This window comes from Vicugna pacos, chromosome 7, assembly GCF_048564905.1.
Source record: "Vicugna pacos chromosome 7, VicPac4, whole genome shotgun sequence".
NCBI classification, from domain to species: domain Eukaryota; kingdom Metazoa; phylum Chordata; class Mammalia; order Artiodactyla; family Camelidae; genus Vicugna; species Vicugna pacos.
In genome coordinates, this window is record NC_132993.1 from 13,883,220 (window position 1) to 13,889,219 (window position 6,000).

At 47.7% G+C, this 6,000-nt stretch overlaps 1 long non-coding RNA gene across 3 annotated transcripts in view; it reads right to left on the reverse strand.

The window, feature by feature from the left end:
• The window catches only part of LOC140697317 (uncharacterized), a 101,208-nt gene extending 96,889 nt beyond the window's left edge, over positions 1 to 4,319 (reverse strand). For all 3 annotated transcript variants that reach the window (XR_012074236.1, XR_012074238.1, XR_012074235.1), the window contains exons 1-2: positions 4,124 to 4,319; positions 947 to 1,296 (exon numbers count right to left, since the gene is read on the reverse strand). This is a non-coding gene — a long non-coding RNA (uncharacterized lncRNA). The remainder of the gene's footprint in view (positions 1 to 946; positions 1,297 to 4,123) is intronic.
• Positions 4,320 to 6,000: the final 1,681 nt, after the last annotated feature.

Sequence of the window (6,000 nt, forward strand, 5' to 3'; positions counted from 1 at the left end):
CTCTTGTTGGGTCTATGAGTTGTTTTAAGGCTAACTTGGTCAGGGACTCTGGGTTCCAGTCTCAGCTGATGTCTCTGGATCTCAAGGCCTCAAGCAGTTTCAGGGACTTTTTATTAAATCCTCTCTATATTCTGAACTAATGTATCAGGGGCATGGGACTGACGGCAGATGGCAAAACAAATGGACTAGAAAAGGGACCTCCAGGGCCAGGCAAGCCCGGTCCTGAAGGAATTCGTCTTCTAAACTTGAGTCCTGGGGGTCTGAGGCTAGGCAAAAGGGGCACTACTTGGGTCACTTCAGTAGGGGAACAATAAGTCTCGGGTGTTCTGTGACAGAGTCAGGTAGGAGACTTTCTCAAAAAAACAGCATCCTAGCCTCCGAGGGCACAGGGGCGTTGACTCATTGGCTGTCTATGTCCTTTTCCCTCCCAGTGTAGCCACCCTGTGCCGGTGTCGCAGACAAGACAAGGGAGGGTTTTCGTTGCGTCCTCCTGGCCGCTCCCCTCGCGGGGACGAAGGTGCCTCTTAGCTTTGGCGGGTCAGTATAAGCCGCTGACTCCGATCGGGACCCTGAGGGACCGATACCGCCCTGAGCTATATGAGGTCACCACGGAACCGCAGGTTGGGACTCACTCAAACTCCGTAGCAGAATGCCGTGGAGCTACAAACTTGAGCCTGATCGCATGCTTCACAGGCCGCTCATTCACACATATACACATACACACACACACACAGAGGTTAACAACATTCTTCCCACCAATACCAATATCCTGTTTCCTGTAGGAGGGGATCAGCCTCCTCTTCTGTCCACTGGGACAGGACCTGATTCCTGACCTGATTCCTGACTTCCCCGTCTGAAATACCATCAGACGGAGAGCCTGTAGGAGGGGATCAGCCTCCTCTTCTGTCCAATGGGACAGGACCTGATTCCTCCCAGGGGATCCTACCTTGTCCGGACGGCCACCTGGTGAGTCTGTCTGTCCCTCCACGGAGTCTGGCTCTGGTTGTAGCCCAGCCACCTGGGGGCCGAGTTGCCGTCACGAAAGAGAACCCGGAATACCGTCGGGTGGCGCCACCTCGTTCGCTGCCGGAGTCCCGTCCCCTGGTCGGCCGGAGCCACCAGTCCAGCAGCTCAAGGGGCCACCGTGGTTGTATCTCGCTGGGGCCTCCAGAAATGTTACGGAAATGACAGGCCAGCCAAGAAACAAGCACCACTCGGAGGGTTGGAGTACTCAGATTTATTACACCGGCGGGCTCAGAGGGGCTTCTGCTCCGAAGCTCTGAGCACCTCCAAGACCTGCACATGAGGTTTTATAGGGTTAATTACAAGTATGGGCTATTAGCCAATAAGGCTCAAACAACAAAAAGCAAGGAATCAGTACATTGAAGCTTATCAATTTGGAACAGATCACGTTACTGACACTTGTTGAGCTTGGGTTTACGAGTTAGCTTGTTAGCCCAGTAAACTGACACTAAACTTTAGATTTACAAGTTAGCCCGGCAGAACTTATCTCAGTAAACCGACACTTATCACACTTAGATTTGTGACTGAGCTCGTTAGCCCAATAGACTGACACTAAACTTCAGATTTATGAGTTAGCCCAGCTGGGCTTTTCCTTCACAATAGCCTAAATCCTGCCACCCTACTACCTGCAGAAATGGGGCCTCTGGAGTTATGATTGCGTAGAACACTATCTATTCCAGTCACGCTGACCTAGGAAGTAAGCCTCTTCCAAATGCCAAAGAGGAATGATTCACAGGCAGGAGCAGTTTTGTAAGAGGTGGGGGAAAAGGATGGTGGGATATGCGGTAACCTCCCAGACCCAAGTCAGAGAGGCACAAAGCCTACCCCAGGGACCTCAGCCCAAAAGGTCAAACTGATAACTCTCACCTGAGCCTTAGAGCTCAGGACAGGGAAGATCTTAAATGTTTACACAGACTCCTGGGTTGTGTATGCCATCCTACACACACACACACACACACACACACACACACACACGGCTAGTATTTGGAAGAAAAGAGGTATGCTTACTGCAGAGAATAAACAGGTGAAACAGAGCTTAAACATACTGAGACTCCTTGAAACAGTGCAACTCCCAAAAAAAAGGTGGCAGTGACTCATTGTGGGCTCATCAGAAAGGGAACAGAGGTAATAATAGGGAAACAACAAAGCAGATGCAGCAGCCAAAAGGGCAGCCCTGGAACCAGTAGCTTGGTATTACCCCTTAGACCTAAGAGGCCAGATCCATCCAGTTACTCCCCAGTCTATACAAAGGAAGAATCAGACAAAGCCTAGAAATGGGGCTCCAACAGAGATCTAGGAGGCTGTGGGTGGCCAGCTAACCAACCTGGGCAATGCCTCTTTCCCCAGACTGCAACTTGTCAAGCCATCAGAGAGACTTATCAAGGAACTCACTGCAGGAGGGAAGCCCTGTACAACTGGTTAGTCCAGGTCATGGTAACTTCTGCATGAGAAGCATAATCAGTTGGACAGTTGAGACAAGTTCTAGCTGCACAATGAGCAACCCTAACACCAGCTCCCCCACACCAGGCCCATTCAGACTAGGGGGACACATCCTCGGGAAGACTGGTAGATTGATTTCACTGTCCTACTGAGGGTACTGGGCAATTTCAGGTCTCTCTTGGTGCTAGTGGACACATTTTCAGCGTAGGTAGGAGCGCTCCCCACTAGAACTGAAACAGCAGCCCAAGTGGCTAAAGTGTTACTAATAGAGATAATCCCCAGGCTTGAGCTCCCAGGATCCCTACAAAGTGATAATGGCCCAGCATTCGTGTCTCAAATGGCAAAAGGGATAACAAGTGCCCTGGGCATGAAATGGACTTTGCACTCAGCCTGGAGGGAGGCCCCAGGCTGAGGTCATCAAGGAATCATCCAGCTAGTAGAGAGTTCTGATCAGACTTTAAAACAAACCTTAGCCAAGCTATGCCAGGAGACTAAAAAAAAAAAATTGGATTAAGTTACTCCCAATTACCCTGCTCCACATGCTGTTAGCTCCGAGAAATAAGTTAAAGTTAAGTGCGTTTGAACTTAACATACAGTGTAGACCCATTCCCAAGATTGAGAGAAGGGACACCTTAGCCCTCTTGCAATGGAACAACTTAAGAGTGTTCTCCAGGTAGGAGGAACTATAAAAGCCCTTATGAAATATGGTGACCAGGTGCCGCCCACACCCACTGACCTGGCCCTCTAACCCTTCTAGCCAGGAGACTGGGTGTACCTAAAAAACCGGAAAACAACCAGCTGCAAGACCAACTCTCTCCTAAGTGGAACAGACCCCACACGGCGATCCTCACCACCCATCTGCCCTGAAGCTGCAGGGAATCACTCCATGGATACACCACACTTGAGTGAAGACGGCCCTGAGCCCCAACCTCCAGAGAGACAACCTGGGGCAATGGAGTCCCTTGACTACTCATCTGAACCTCTCTCTGACCTGAAGCTTCAAACAAACAACACAAATGTGTTCCAAAAGAACGGACATCATTGCTCTTGTAGGGGTGCTAATGACCTTGGCTGGGGAATCTTATATAACACTGTCACCAAGAAAAAAAAGGTAATACCATGCTGACAGTGGCCAGTGAGACTGGCCCCAACTTCAAGATATGTCAAAAGTTCATTGACTCACTGGCCAGTGTGGCCCCGGGTGACCAAATTGCCCTAGATTATCTGGTAGCCGACCAGGGAGTGAGAGGTCTGTGCACTGGCCAATACGTGGTGCTGCTTTTACGTTAATGCAAGTGACCTGGTTGAAGGAAGTGCAGACAGACCACTGGGAAAAGCCACTTGGCTCACAGAAACCAGGTTAGAATTTACAAAACTCCAAATGGTAGTGTCTCAGGGATACAAAGAGTTGGAGCTGAGGCCTGGTGATAACCAAACATATCTAAAGGCAGCTGGCCACAACTTTTGCTCTTCTACTCGGGGTGATGACAGCGAATGCCCAAAGTCAGCGGGGAAGCAGTTACAAAAGACAGAGCGTCACCTCTCAGCGCCCGTCAAGAATGAGGAGCAGGACGGAGGACAGGAGAAACTTAACACCAGCAAACCCATTACCAATTCCCGGGGAACAGAAATAGAATCAGGTAATAAAATAAAGCCTAACCTTTTACTTTGTGCTTCGTCTCATTTCACATGCTCATAGGGTGCTGCGTAGAGAGTCCTCGAACCCGGCACTTCAGCCCAGAGTTCCTCATGCGAAATGGCGGCAGGGACGCCTCAGCTCACAATGTGCGCAGAACACTCAACTCAAGATGGCGGCAGACGGCTGGGTGCAGAGACGCTGCGCCGCTGGGCGAGAACTCCGCCCCCTCCACACTGACGCCTCCGTAAGGCAGCCCCGCCCACCGCCTGTCCGGGAGAGTGTGGACTCCAGAGCGTGAGTTCAGTCTTTCGATTCTTTAATGGAAGAATAAAACTTTGCTTCAGAACCTAACTCCATTTCGTTCTACTGCCTCTGACAACACTGGGCAGGAGGACCCTTGCTGGTGACCGACTCAGGAGGGTCAATAATACAGCCTTAAATCAGACCTGGAAATATGAGTATCCACAAGAAATCACGAGACATATGATCTGTGATTAGATGCTCTTTATGGTGAATTTAGGACGTTTCAGCATAGGTAGTGTGGTATGATGTGCTGAGTTCATTTCATTCTCTTCTTAATAGTGGTTACTTGACATTTGAAGAACCCTAATTGGGAAAACACACTGGGCTGGGTGGTAGGTTAACATTTGAAATTCTCAGTTCAGAAGCCGCATTCCAGAGGGGTTTGGTTGCAGGCTCCAGCAATCTTTATCTTGTATCTGTCCTGGGGGCCTTGTTAATTAGTATAATAATTTCTCATTGGTGAGATGAGTTTCAAATGAGTTTCATTTGTGTGGATTGGCTGAAAATTAGGAGTATTTTTTTTTTTAAGAATTGTGGCATTGTTTTTGATTCTAATTGAAGTATAGTTGGTTTACAATGTTGTGTTAATTTCTGGTGTACAGCATAGTGATTCAGCTATACATTTATATATTCCTTTCTACATTTCTCCAGTATAAGCTATTACAAAGTATTGAATATAGTTCTCTGTATGATACAGTAGGACCTATTTGGAGGAGTCTTGCCATTGCATAAACCACATAAAAATAAATCTAGCCAGCCTAACAGTTGATGCAGTTTGGATGATCTGTCCATGCTTGGGATGCTAATCCGTGTCTTGGGCTGTAATGGGAGGACTCTTTCACCCGACTCTGATTTGAGAGCTCGGTGCTGCTCCAAAGCTGGAACCGCGTTCTCCCTGCCTCTGATGCTGTTGGGCACCTAAGAGGCCAGACGGCTGAGACTTCGCCAAGCTCACTGAGCAGGTTGTGCGACTGTTTGGAGCCTGCTTGCTAACTATTTATACATGTGGCCAAAGGAGTTCTGAGACTTGTTTTCATTATAACATAACATCTGGAAGTGAAGTCTCTGCAGTCGTCACCTGCTTCTAATTATTGAAAGGCATGGATAACTAACAAAAGGCAACTAGTAACAGAATGTGATCAAACTGACTCGGGCACATTTGAAAGAGCGCTGCAGCCCCTTCTTCTGTCGTTCATGGTCTTTGGCCACAAATGCATGCAAGTGACCCGGTGAACATCTGTAGTATTTGCACTTGTTTTAAAAATCATTTCTTCTTTCTTGGATTACTCCTTTATAGCACCAAATAGAATTTACATATATGTAACTGATTCAGGGAATCTGGCAGAACTAGGAGAGAAAAAACAAAATCTAGAGAAGGTCGGATAAAATAATAATTATAATAATACTATAGAAGAGGAAAAAGAATTTTCCTTCTACCCTTCGAGCTTCTGTCGGTGGTATAAGAATTAAATTGACATAAAACAGTTTAACAGAAGAAAACAAACAACTATAGACATACACAAAGAAACCCCATTAAAATATGAGATGTCAAAGGTGGCCAGAAAATTGAGACGTATATACCATCTTGAGCTAAG